This window comes from Leptonotus elevatus, chromosome 20, assembly GCF_054856555.1.
Source record: "Leptonotus elevatus isolate MCC_2025b chromosome 20, RoL_Lele_1.0, whole genome shotgun sequence".
Classification (NCBI taxonomy): domain Eukaryota; kingdom Metazoa; phylum Chordata; class Actinopteri; order Syngnathiformes; family Syngnathidae; genus Leptonotus; species Leptonotus elevatus.
The window spans coordinates 12,670,630-12,685,134 of NC_141258.1; the positions used below are offsets into that span (position 1 = coordinate 12,670,630).

At 40.2% G+C, this 14,505-nt stretch overlaps 1 protein-coding gene across 15 annotated transcripts in view; it reads left to right on the top strand.

Moving 5' to 3' along the window:
* rbfox3a (RNA binding fox-1 homolog 3a) overlaps positions 1 to 14,505 on the top strand; it is a 436,944-nt gene that overhangs the window by 302,951 nt on the left and 119,488 nt on the right. The window lies entirely within an intron of this gene.

Here is a 14,505-nt window from a genome sequence, read left to right on the forward strand (position 1 = left end):
CACCCCCCCCCCCCACACATTTTTTCCTCCAGACAGTTTGTTATTGCAGGCATATAAAATATGATAAGACTGGAGAGAGATGCTATATAAAATATGATCAGGCTGCAGTGAGCTAACCTGCCACGTCCAGGCTCCAAATAGCTGCCACACATCACCTTTACGGGACGGCCCAGAACCACCAGCCTGCTGGCGGCGCACACGTACGCACACAAACAAGGGTTACATGCGCGCATTACTCACACAACATGCACCAGCTGGGACTCACGCACACACGCGCACCAACTTAAACCCTCAGTTGTATGTGAGGACACACACACACAATGAGTCCTTTGGGAAGCAGTCTGTTAGTCCCTCGCCGTGTGTGTTCATTTGTTTGCTTACACGGATTCAGATTTTTTTGTTTGCCGTTTGAAAATATCTTTTAAGTATTTATGAAATTGGTGCTATTTAAAAAAAAAAATGCTTGGCTCTTCTTTTTTTTTTTATGAAGCCGTCAAAGGTGTGTTTCTGAATAAGACTTTTCTATATGCCCGTTTGGCACCATTGCAACACTTTTGGATGCAAAATGTATTTGTGCCTTAATTTACGGCTATTGTGCACTTTATTGCCAACATCAATGATTTGCAATCATTCTGAATCGGGTCGCTCTAATTTTTTGTGCTTTACTGTATATTGGCATGATATATTAGAGCAGTGGTTCTTAACCTAGTTGGAGGTACTGAACCCAGTCAGTTTTCAATGCACATTCATCAAACCTCATTGAAAAATAAAATGTGATTTTCTTTTCTTTTTTTAAATTCAAGACAAATGGCTTACTGGCGAACAAAATAAACAGTATGAGTATTCTTTTGATTGAATCTGACTCTCTTTACCTTGAATTCAGAAAGTGTTCTGTTATATTTCCCATCTCAATGCAGGTGTTCCTTTAGTTTTGCTAGATAACAAATTGTGCTGGACTAGAATTGCTCAACTTGGCATTGCAAATCATGCAGTTAGGACGCTGATTCCCTTCACTCAACTTTATATTTATAGAGGACTGTTTTTTTAAGAGAGAACCCACGGGCAGTAAAGGCTATGTAAACAGCAGAGGCCCCATAATTGAACCCTGTGGAACACCATACATATGAATTCATCTATCATTCCCCATCATTCCTTTTTTTTTGCTCAACACAGTATGAAGGGATTTAAACAATAAATAAATCACATGACGGGCCATCACAATCAGTCAACTAATGAGTGCACCATATCATTATGGAAAGTGTAGATCACGGGTGTCATACATACGGGCTGCAGGCTAGAACGGTCTTTAGGGAGTCGAATATAGCTCGGGAAGACAGAACACAAATTGCATTTTTTTACTAAAATGAACTGTTGTTGCTAATTTTATCCATTGGAGGGCGCATTGTTGACCACTTAAATGAAATTAGGAAATGTGACTATTACTCAGGATTTGGTGCAAAAACTCTGCAATAAAATAGTAATACACGGAAATATTTTCAGAATGTCAGTGTAATTATTTGCACACAAAAAAAGAAGAAAATATTTTGACTCGTTATTTATAGCTTATTACGCCACAGACAGACAGGTTTTGCCCACAATTTGGGTGAAAGTGGCCCCTGAATTAAATGAGTTTGACACCCCTGGTGTAAATAGTGATAGTCTCTCACATGCCAGGCAACAACTATTAGACTTGATGCAATTAGAGTTGATGGATGTCGGTGTTTTTAATTGTAGTTTGAATTAATGTTCCTTGCAAAGGGGGAAACTGCAATAAGAAACATGCCTAGCTTTTGGCTCGGCGTTCTGCGTATTTGCTTCTAAGCAGGATCCCACGCTTCATGTGCCCTCTCCTCATCTATCCATCCATTTGCAGACAACATGGATCACAGCTAAACATCCGTGCACTCTAAAACATTCATCTCCTCCCTGTCTGTGTATTGAATTTCCATTCTCTCTCTCTTCTTCAATCCTTCTCTTTGTATTGCTCTCTCGCTCTCGCTCTCGCTCTCTTTTCCCAAGGCGACAGCCTGGAAAAAAAAAAGTCCTCGTAAGTCAATACGATGTGCTAAATCTGCTTGTGCAAGCTCCCCTGTTCTCTCCAGGGAGGGAGGAAAGGAGTTGTTGAAGGGAGGAATCTTTACCAAGGCGCACCTAATAGTTAAACACTTCCTTTCTGGTGGTCAGAACACACGGAGTAATGTGGTGAAACAGCCCACCGCTTGCCGCACTCTTTGCTCTTCTTCTCTCATATCGTGATGGTCTTTGTTCTTGCTCTTTCGGCCTTGGTGTGCTTGTATTGTTGTGTGCGGCAACGTACACTATTCGTTTATTCTCCGTCTTATGCGGATATTGTCAGTTAATACTTAATAATTCTCAAAGGATTTCTCATTTTCTTTACGTCATCCATGTGGTGTTTTATTTTTGGTTCTTAATTATTGCAGAGAGGTGGAATTCAACATCACACTCACGCAACATGGCTTTACCTTGGAAATAACAGCGCTGTTACCGATTAAGTAATTAAATGGGGGGTTTCAAATTACAGCGAGTACTATGGGTAGATCGTATATGAGGCATTAAACATGAGGGACCATGAACAGTTCTGTAGAGTAGACAAAAGATAATAATTTTCCAGTAAGGAATTAATTCTTCATGTTTAAGAATTCAGCAGAGATTGCTTGAAATACAAGTGAATCAATGTGCCAGTCACTGTACTGACCCTGTTATACACAGTAAAATTTGTAAAGTACATTTTACTCCGTCCCACTCTAAACAAAAGTTGCATTTAGAATAAAGTAAAATATTTTGTGTACGAGAGATATCAGCAAACAGTAGGAGTGGCATGAGCTCAAGTAGTTAGTGGCCGTCTCCCAAGCTGAAGGTTTTGAGTTTGTTCCTCAACCCCTGTGTTACTTTAAAATAAATAAATAAATAATAAACTAATAAAAATCTACTCAAAAAATGTCCTTCTAAAATTTACTTAGAATTTCTAAGTGAAAAAAACATGACTAGGTTATTGTCATGGGATAGGCCAATCCTCTCGTACATAGTGATAAATACTTTGAGTAAAATGTATTCTTAATATTTTACTCTCTTCCAAGTGTAAATTTTACTCTGTTTAGAGTGGGATCAAATAGACTCTTTTTAGTACTGTGTACTCAGAGTGTGTTTACACATGTGTTTACAGCTATTTCAGAAAATTGTATTTAAAAAAATCAGTTTAGTTGGGAAACTAAATATTAACACATGCATAAGTAGAAAAGAAACATTTGACGCACATCCAGTATATTCAAAATGGACAACGGCAACATAACCGTCAGCAAGTATAAGATACACTCGGTTTCATCTATGTTGCATTATGTTCATTCAGCTGCATAGTGGTAGTAAAGCAGCAGGTACTCGGTTATTGCTCGACGGTACTTGACCATTTAATCCGAGCCTCCAATTTCAAAAGGTCCAATTTCGAATATCAACAGCATACATTTGTGATGCTGTTTTATTGTTTTATATTAGACTTAATGTTTTCACATAAACATGTTTGGTGCTTTGTTGTTGTTTTTTCATGCTCAGTAAAAATTGATTTAAACCAGGGGCAGGGACATGTCTTAAGTAGTTTTTTGACTATCCAAAAAATGGTTACTTGTGAGGAAAAAGTCTTAAGTGGTATACGAAAAAAAATCAACAATCACTCTTTTTTTTTTTCTTGGCTTGACGGAGGTAGACACTTTTTACTCTCCTACCTCCCTTCCCTTATCTCTCCTGCTTGCTGGCTTTGTCTCATATAGTCTTTTCATTGGCTGCATTTTTCTCCATAATCAAAATTATGGGATTGATCAACTGAACTCACAAGGCAATTGAAAGAGTATTCTCAGCCAGGTGATCAAGAAAAGGAGAGCCTGCTTTTCCAGATGGAATGTTTACGGCCAGGTATACGAACGATTGCTAGAACAAATGGAAGATTGTGTATGCGTGTCCATCCTTTTTGTCGAGGATATCAAAGATGCATATACTTGTATAATGGCAATTCTAATAACATGTATTTTGCTGCTTAGAGTAGGCAGTTTCCTGATTTATTAGAAAGTTTGGATGACGATGGAGGCGACATTGGAATTAGCAAAGCTGCCAGTTATGATGCCAACACTCAGACTGAAGTGATAAGTTAGCTCATTAGCAGACTAGATGTGATTCCTGACTTCCTTTGCCTTGAAGAAGTGACCAGAAATTTGGCTAAATGATGCCCACTGAGAAGTCCAGGCAGAAACTAAAGGCTGACCTAAAAATATTAATTTTTGTCTAGGCCTTGGCAAAGGCTAATATCTCCGGGTGATTTTAACTGTCGGAGGCTCGAGCCTCCCATTATCTCCCTTAGCCCCCCTTTGTTTGTGCTTTGTGACACTACTGACGGCAATGAGAAGATGATACACAAAAAAAAATTGCAAATTGAATATCAATGACCATTGTTGGCAATCCTTCCTCTGTTGCTGTGCAGGTGCGTTGGGAGGTGGTGGGTGCTTATCTATGGTTGCAAATGCCTACGGAGTGTGTTTGGGCTTCAATGTCCGCTGTTTGATACTTCACCACAGCCCAGTTCCAAATTAGTATTTGAGTCTGTTTGTTGGTTATTCATGTGGCTGTTTGCTGAGGTCCGTCCCCCACACCCGCAAATCCATTATGTGTTCATCCCTTACATGATCATATTTTGTTTTTGTTTTTTTTCCCTTCCCCTTTTCTTATGTTTTTTTTTCATCTGATAAAGCAGCTCTGTTGGTTATTGTTTTTTATGTCTTGGATGGGTTGTAACTCTATTCCATTTTGTTGCACCTTGTTGTTGATGGCAATGAAGCAATTCTGGTTATAAAGAGGCAACATTCAACACAGATAACAAATGGGAAAAAAACAATCAATCATAAATAAATGTATAAAACATTGTGCATTATCAAACCAGACAAAGAGCAAAGGTTGAAAGAAGCACTGTTTTCATTTGCCTAACTTTAGGCCAAATTATTATTGCGGTTATCAACAATATTTTGAACAGGCTGTGCAGACTTTAACTACCTTCAGTCTGCATGTTAACTGATTAATCTCCCAAGAGCGCCCTCAACTGTTTACCATAAGAGCAATTAATGCTTGTCTCTGCCCTTCTGGTCTATAGACTTTGCATGTGAACACCTTCAAAACACTAACAAACTGCCTACACAAAATAATACCCAAACTGAAAAATACTGCAGGCGTTGTTGATTAATAATGCAGCACTTCATGTTTACCAATTTAACATCATATTGTTTAACTGTGTATTTGATGTGCACATGCAACCATAAGATCTGGATTGATTAGATAAACACTGGCCCTCCTCCCACGCCAGGGCATTTTCTTTGCCTGACCTGCCGGAATGTATGGCTCCACTTCTGCCATCCACATTCTTGTACTTACACAAGTTCTCTAAGCCTTGATAAGCTCACCTGCTCTCAGGCCAGGTTCATACGCCTCATGCTTTACATCTCTCAAAGTTACTGCTGAATCCTTAATGTCATTTTTTTTTCACCATACGCTGTACATCCCCAACAGACAGCGTGTGCTGCCTCTCATTAGCTGTTCTCACCCGTGTCCCAATTTATATAACACGAAGAATGTAATTGGCCTCGGCAAAGGTCTTTGTTTTTCTTTCCTCTTCAATCCCGTCTTCCATCCTCTTGACTTTTCTTTCTTGGTCATTTCATTTCCATGCCCCTTTTCTTCTCCTCCCTTTATCATTCCTATCTGCCTTTCTATAATATAGAATAGGAGATATACATTTGACCTTCAAGTCGCTCACATAAGTACAGACAACTAATGCACTGCTCTACAAATATATGAAGAGCTAGAGTCACTTATAATGCCACTGATAAAGTGACAATAAGCCACATAGGTTTATTTAAAAAAAAAAAAATTAATGGATACTTAATTTATCCTTACACATGCATTGGGTATAATGTTGCCACATTAAAAGACAAACTAACAACAACCAAAATGTTGTTTTTTTAAATCCAAAGTAAGATTTCTGGCTTTTTGAAGATCAGCATTCCGCTGTTATTAAAGGAAAAGGAAAAGCCAAAAATCACCAACCTCTTTTAGTATCTCCCTGCTGACTTACAATGACAGCCTCCTTGAAATGATAGGCTGCAACTCGGATATTTGTGTCTCATAAATCCGCCATCATTCCATTGGTATTTACGGCCATTCCGTCAGGTGCAGGTTTCCAAAGCGTAGGGGGAAAAAAACATGGCCAAGACAAAGCCCAGCCTCAACCCCCACATCCACCACCCTGTCAGCATCCCAAACCATCTGTTACACTCATCCACCCACCAAGGAAATTTACCTCCACTCCAAGCTAAACTTGGAACCTGTTCACCTGGCATGACCTCACTTGCCATCCTTCATTAAAACAAATTCCAATCTCACATGTTCCCCCAAAAATAATGCTGATTTATGAGAAATCCTTACCCCCAAAATTGTGTAATAGCAACAATACATTGTGAGACACCTCCGTTATTTATGGTTGTAAATGAATGCAACATTTCCAGAAACGTTTGCTTAAGCTGATGAATATTTATGTAAATAGGAGAATAGTAATAAAGTGGTCATAATAATTCGGAAATTATTGGTCCATGTGTAGAGCCAACTTTTTCCCCACTCGTTTTTTTGTGGTGTTCACCGCATGGCAGGACGCAGATCAGCGCAATGACGGCAGAGGCCTGGGTGCTATGCCACTTCTTCAACTTCAACTTCTTTTTTTTTTTTTTAGAGCTCAGTATTGTTCATTCGGAAATGTCATCATCATTGCTCTTTTTTTTTTTTTAATATATATATATATATATATATATATATATATATATATATATATATATTTTTTTTTTTTTTTTTGTGTGTGTGTGTGTGGGTGAGTATGTGTATGTGCGTGCGTGCGTGCGAGCGTGCGTGCGTGCGTGCGTGTATTTGTTAGCTCACCAGAAAACCTATTAGAAAGAATCTCATACCGTTCACCTAAACCGAACACCAGGAGACCCGAGGGGACCAAAGAAAACCAAGGAAGGTGAAATCCAGCACCGACCAGACACCCCCCACCAGAACTCCTCCCCAGCCCAAGAAACATCCAGACCCCAACAAATCCAAAAAACATAAAATCAGGGAGGCCTCAAGAGACCAAAGGAGAGACCGAGAAAAGGAAGGAAGGACAGACGAAGCCGCGTGAGATCCGCAGACACCAGCCTCCACCGATTCAATAACCTGAGGAGGAAACAGATTGTGTCTGAGTTTCGGTAGATGCTGGTGTGGTGGATCTGGCATGCATGAAAATCTCCACCAAAGAGGGGAGCCGTCGACCCCCGCCGGAACAGAGCAAGCGCAACACCTCAGGGCCCCCCAGGCCGCGGCAGCGCCAAAGGACGACCCCCGGGCCCCGCCAGGGCCACCGGCCGGAGAGCAAACCCAGGAGCAGGAGCGCCCCCCGCCCCAACACGGCCCGCGCCCCCGGCCCAACGCAGCAGGACGGGGCACTGCAGGCCCACCAGGCACCCCACCGGCCCCCAACCCCCCGCATGTTAATCTTAGTCTGTTTTAATTTGTTTTAGTAAGTCACTGTTTCCCATCATTGTTGAGCTATTTTTTGGCTACTCATGCTGTCCTTGGGGCTAACTAGTACCACTGTCATAGATTCTGTTTATTTTGTTTTTGTTTTAGGGCAATGCACATCAATCAGAGTAAAACGCATCAGTGTTTGCAATGTCTCCCTCCTCTTCCTATGTGTATAACTGCTCTCTGCTCGCTAAGATGGGGGGGGGTTGATGGACCAATTAACTTCAAATAGGTGGCTCGTTTACTCAACTCTGCAAGAAGCCAATCTTACTGAGCCCTGCTTAGATGTCAAAAAGAGAGAAGACAAGCTCATTAATGAATGCTTGACTTTTTAAAATCACCGGCAACCGGCCCATACCTAGATGTCACTGTGCTCAATGACCACATCCACTCTTGTGAAGTTTTAATTTTTGCTAGTTATAATACCACATTTTTGTGTAATTTAATTGTTGGAGTACTGGGGGCCTTCCGGAGAAGAGAATTTGATCTAAGCAGAGGTTAAATATAAATTGCCCTAGCCACTGGGACTCACAGCAAGGAAACTAGTGATGAGTAAAATGGAATTATACATTTGGAATTTAACGGGAAAACAATGAGAAACACTGAGACATGAGCGAAGTGGAAGGAGGAGGTCAGAGTTTGGGACACCAAAGGTTTCAGGTATTGTCTCAGATAAAGGTCTCTGAACAGGTGGATAGCTTAGCAGTTAAAGGTTATCCAGACAAGCTATCTTGTTAGTGCAGCATCCGGTTGACAGAATACAGTAGAGGGAAGGGTCATTAGGTCAGGGGTTGCAAACCATAACACATCTGGGGAGAACCCTGCTGTCATTTGGTTAAGGTTACCATTGTTGAGGAGTGCTAGGGTGTTTTATTTTATTTCATGTTTTTTTTTTCAAGCGCTGATTGAGCGCCATGTAATTGCCCCCAGTATTTAGCCCCGGATTTATTCAACTGACTGACAGCATGAAATTTAAACGGTGTGTGTGTGTGCGCACACGTGCGTGTGTGTCTGTGTGTGTGTGCGCTTGTGCGCGCGTGCGTGTTGTCATTAATGTATATTTAGTTGTTAAATCATTTGAATTCATGCCTATATGTACAGTGTATAGTAGGGATGTTCGATACCACCATTTTTTCAGACCGAGACCAGTATGAGCACTCAACTCTTGAGTAGTCGTCAATACTGATACCACTAGTATTTTTGATACATAAATTGGCTCCCATAAATGACAGATCATTTTAAAGAAAGACCCAGGTATCCCAGATTTTCCTTAAACTTGAATGAAATGAATAGCAATTTTCTACTCTTCTAATTTATTTCTCCTGATTGTAAAATTACCGCAAGGGGATGTTTTTGATGGTGTAGAACATAGGTGTCAAACTCCAGTCCGGGAGGGCTGCTGTCCTGCAGTTTTTGGATGTTTCCATTCTCATATGATCAGCTCATCAGCAAGCTCTGCATAAGCCTGATAACGATCCTGCTGATTGGAATCAGCTTGTGTTGAAAGTGAGAAACCTCCAAAACCTGCAGGACTGCGGCACTCCAGAATTTGACACTTATGGTGTCGAATTTGGTGTTGAGTTAAGACATTTAATGGGAAAAGACAGGAAATCGCTAACTTCAATTTTTGACAAAATAAACTTTGTCCACCTCATTGTATGTCAGAAAACCACATGACTAACTCAGTTAATCAGTGAAGAGATGTAACAATAATGAATATGTCATAACTAAGTGAAATAAAAGAAAGGTTAAAAAGTTTATTTCCGAGTATTTAAATAAGTGCCCTCAGGTTTTCATTAATTAGGATTGTTCCTCCCTGGCAGTTTTTGCCATGCTAAAAGAATACAATGTTGAATGCCCAGGGAAATCTTTGCTCTCGCACCCACACCTTTACATGCGTGACAGATTTATACACATGTTCAAGCATAATCAAGCATGTCCTTTTGCCACCTCCTCTCTTAATTATCACTAATTGTGGCCATTAGCACGGGACTAAGAGGTAAATTGAACAGTGAGTTGAAGACAAATATTGATGTTAATCGACAGAAAGGTTTTTAAGGGGCGTTGTCGCCCAAATGCCACCGATAGGTTGCCATTAACGCTCATTTACATAGATCTTGAACCCTTACAAACTCAAAATGACGGTTATCTTAGCGTCAACACGGGCTGCTGCTACCCTGTTGTGTGAGTGTGAATGCTTCTCTAAGCCCACACCATCCATACGTTCATTTTCTATACCACTTATTTTCACTCGGGTTGCTTTTGTGCCAGTGTAACCCACCTGAATTTGGGAAAGAGACAATCAAATCATTCCAAATCACCCAGTGGGGTTCACCAAGATTTTGATTGTAATGAAACTCGATGTGCATGTTGATAGTGATGGCACAACATTAAATCCCAAATTTTAGATCAATCAGAGTAAGTGCTTGGGAGCCATGGCCCGCTGAATTTGGACATTTTTGGCAAAAAGGTGCATGGCCGCCTTCTTTTGAACGCTTATACCTCACGAACTATTGGGTAAATTTTCACAAAACAGGTATTGTTGTAAAGGGAATTCAACAAGGATTCCAAATACATTTTACTAACTTGACCTTTTGACCTATTATTTGACCCAGAAATTGAACATGTGGGTCATGTGAAAAAAAAATTCATGAAATATAATCTCTCACATGTTCTCTAATACATATAAAAGTTTCAGAGATGTGTATCATTATGAATATCTGAGATATTTTCATTCCTTATTGCTGCTAAGCAAAACATTTTATATTAAAATATGTATTTTAAGATGATAATAACAATGTGTTCAATGATTTGATATCTACAATGATTCAGAGGGATTGTCCCACACTGCTGTCATATTTATGAATGAAATACAATGGCATCCGCCAAATACGTCTGAGCGCCAAATCTGTGTGCCTGCGCCTCGATAAAGTCCACCAAAATCCATCACCTCCGCCACCATTTAGACCTGCTTTTCGAGAGTCTAAAACTGAGTTAACTTATTGTCACCAAATTACAAAACATGGCATGTCCTAAATGCGGTAGACTAGACTTGCCCCAGCAGGAAAATGAAGATTTGCGTGTTTTTACGTCAAATGCGTCAAATGTCCCTTTCTATGAAAATAGGGCCAAATGTGTTTAAATTGCACATGACATCATGAATCATAATGACGTTAACATCAAATTCCGTGTGATTTTTTTAGGCATATGTTATCCATACTGAGCTGAATTGTTTTGGTTGGTGGCCATGGGATGAGGTATCAGTACAGACTGGGATTCAAAACATCCAATGAAAATGATGCATGGACCTAATACTGCTTGACTAATGTTGTATGGGTAGATGGGAGGCACAGACAACGCATGTCCTAAGGGTTACCCACAATCCCCTACTCTCACTCTCTAGCTGCAGAGATTGATGGGAAGGCATTCTACTGAATCATATTTCTAACACATACCAAAGTTGACGCTTAAGGGGAGAGGTTTGTCAAATTTGAGATTGGGAGAATTAAATTTGGATGTGGATGACAGGGTACAAGCAAGATAGCAAGGAACAGAAAGCTAGCTTGGATACAAAAAGTCAAGGATAAAGCAGCAACAAAGTAGAGGAATGAACTCAGCAACCTAGCCTGCTAAAAAAAGAAAATGACAGTAATATGTTCATATGAAAGAAAATGGACATAAAACTTGACAAACGCAATAACTTCTGAATACTTGCCAAACAAGCATGTTCAAGTATTTTACCATGATCCTGCAAGTTTTTTTTATGACACATAAAGCTTGATATGGGGATTTATATGCTTTGTAAAGCAATACCGGTACCTCTTTTTATGACTTTCACAGTGGTATAAAATGTCAGACTACCCCTGGCAATGAAAGGAACACCACACTTACACACAAAGCTACAGGAGTACAAAGGTTGGTAATAATTGCAAATCTAACGAAACTTGCAGGGAGATTCTGAGAAAGTAATTGGGTGGGTGCATTTCTGGGGGAGGTTTGGGTTGCATGGTATAAAAAACTAATGCATAACACATTTCCCCTCTCAGAACTCCTCATCCCCAACCTCTAACTGGGACTCCATAGGGGTGTAATCTCTGACCCCTTCATAGTATGGATGATATACATCTCAACTACTGGTCAGGGTATCTATTATGAATGAGAAGCACACCTTGGTGCTCGCATTTGTAATTGATGTTCTGGACCCAGGGCGGACCATGCACACACACGCAGACATGCACACTGGGATGTGAAGTACTACTCTCCGTCATGTTTGGGGCTATAGCTGAGCTGACATTGCCTGCACATCCAGCAGGGTGCGTTCGATTTGTTACTTGCCCCCCTCCACAGCAAAAAAATATATAGAGAAAAAAGGGCGGTAAGTAGTTTGCAAAGGCGAGGATGAGAGATAAAATGTGTTCACTATAGATCATCCGTATTTTGGGCCCGCTTGTAAAGTAAGTCAAATGCAGTGATTTGCCAAGTAAATCAGTTAATGTTATCTACAAATATCTTAGCATAGCGACTATATGTTAGAATTTCAACTTATTTTGTTTCTTACTCATCTTCTGATGAATCGTCCAACTAGGGTAGCAGGTGAGCTGGTTCTCTGCTGACTTTGAGTAAGAGGCACGGTACAACCTGAAATGATTTCATCATATATTGCCATCAAACCCAAATGCTTTCCGTCTACAGCAAAACAAACAAACAATAAAAATAATCGGTTTAGTTCTTCAATACTTTTGGACGATCGTGAAACTGTTTTACATTTTTCGTATTCATAATTACATGGAGCATACCATAAAAACAAAATTCCGCCACGGAACGGTTCACGCATGTCCATAAGTTGTGCGGACGCGCAACCGGGGTTGGAAGGTATTGGGCTGATTGATAAAAACAACTAATGTGTGTATTTTTATGTACCTGTTCTAACAGCACAAACACTATAAAAAGGGGCTACCTTGGGGTATTTTTGGGATATAACAATAAGCGTCAAGACACATTTTTATGTAACGATATTAGCAGTGTACTCCTAAATGCCCCAACATAACAAAACAGTAAGCACCACAGAACAAATAAAGTCCATGAATAACTCAGAACATACATAACACTAAATCAAGAGCTGCTCGCAGCATATTGTGCAGAGCGGGCTTCGTGTGTGGGAATCACTTGATGCCGTAAATCCATATTTCAAGTCGGTCTCCTACTACTGTCTGTGATGCACAGTTGTTTTTCTTCTTAGTCATAGGTTCTTGTGTTGTCTCATTACTGTGTCTTTTCCCTGTTGCAAAGAAACGTTCTGAATACGCCTCAGATAATAGATAAACCAGAAGTACAGTACGTTTTTTTGTTCTTTCAACTATGCAGCCTGTTGCAGCCCGGTCCAAAGTGGTACCGGCAAGCAGCCCAGTGGTTGGGGACCACTTGTGTACGGCATCTGCTTAGCAAGCCAAAGAGCCTCGATCATGGGTTAGTGTTGAGATCGATGGAACATTCAGTTGAGATAGTGTGACAGCATGGGCCGTAACTATGGTTGTTATGTGAGCTGACTGCCTATTGTTTCATGTGAACCTTAGAACGTTACAATGTATTGTTTTCAAAATATTTTTTAGTATTTCCAGGTACAAAGCCGTGATGCAAGCAAGATAGCTCTGCCGCGGCACCTTAATAACCCCCCAACATCTTAAAATTCTGCTGCTAACTACCCTTTTTTCACATAAGTTGTCATAGTTGACAGACCATTTGAACATGTTAAATATACCCTTGAGCAACCACAAATCTATTATAGCTTATCTGACTGTCTCTGATCCCCCTGGGTTGGTCAAGTTAAAACCTTTTTGCCTTTAATTGATAAGCCACAATTATTTCTTCTTGAAAGAAGTGTGGTTTGAATGGGAGTAAATTCTAAGCACACTTTTTTACACACAATGGAGACAATATAACAGACATTTCTAATAAAAATGTTGAACTTAGTATTGATAGAATCATTGCCAACAGTAGGGGTGGCAAGGCATTTGGTAAAGGTGGCTCTGCCACCCCTTGCCACCCTGTAAAACCGTCTATGTACGTGATATAAGCACTGGGTTAGCTAGAGGTCAAAGCGAAAATGTCATCATTTATTTTGATTCCTTCCATTACCTTAACCCCATCACTCTGCCTTCATCAATTTAACCACTTCACATAATCTGTTTCCTAAAATGGGCAAATAGGTTGATTTAATCCATGAGTTCCTCCTACAACAAAGCCATGTGACTTTAGACCCACCCGAGAAACCAGAGCCCAGAAGTCGTCAGGGTAATTATTTGATGGTGGCTCGCTGGCCATGGGCAGAACTCAAATCAAGATTAGCAGCAATCTCGGGAGTTCTTTGATTGAGGCGTTTTCTCTTTGTGGTTAGGTAAATACTCTATCTCTAAAATTTGTCTTTCTTCTTTTAACAGAAGTTTTGCTGGTCTAATTTCTTGCTATTACCTAGCATTGTCATTCAGTATTTCAGACACTGTCCGCAATATAACATATTTACACTACTTAAATATTATAATGAAAGATCCAATTGTCTCTGATTGTCTGATAACCAGTTCAGGATGGCCGAAGAGAGCTGGGATAGGCTCCAGAACCCCCGCAACCCTTGTGAGGAATAACCGATTCAGAAAATGGATGGATGGAAGATCCAATTGTTTTTAACATTCCAGTGTAATTGCCATTTCAAAGGAGTATAACATATCAAATGGGAAACAAATCTCACTTTGAGTAAAGTTTGCTTTTGCCATTGTCCAGCAAGGCAGATGGCCCCAAGTGAAGTAGCAATTAAAATGTGTGTCAGTGCATCTTCTGCCCTCTTAAATAAAATACAGTCACTGCTTAAGCAGCAAAGCTAGTAATTAGCTCCTGTAAGGACAA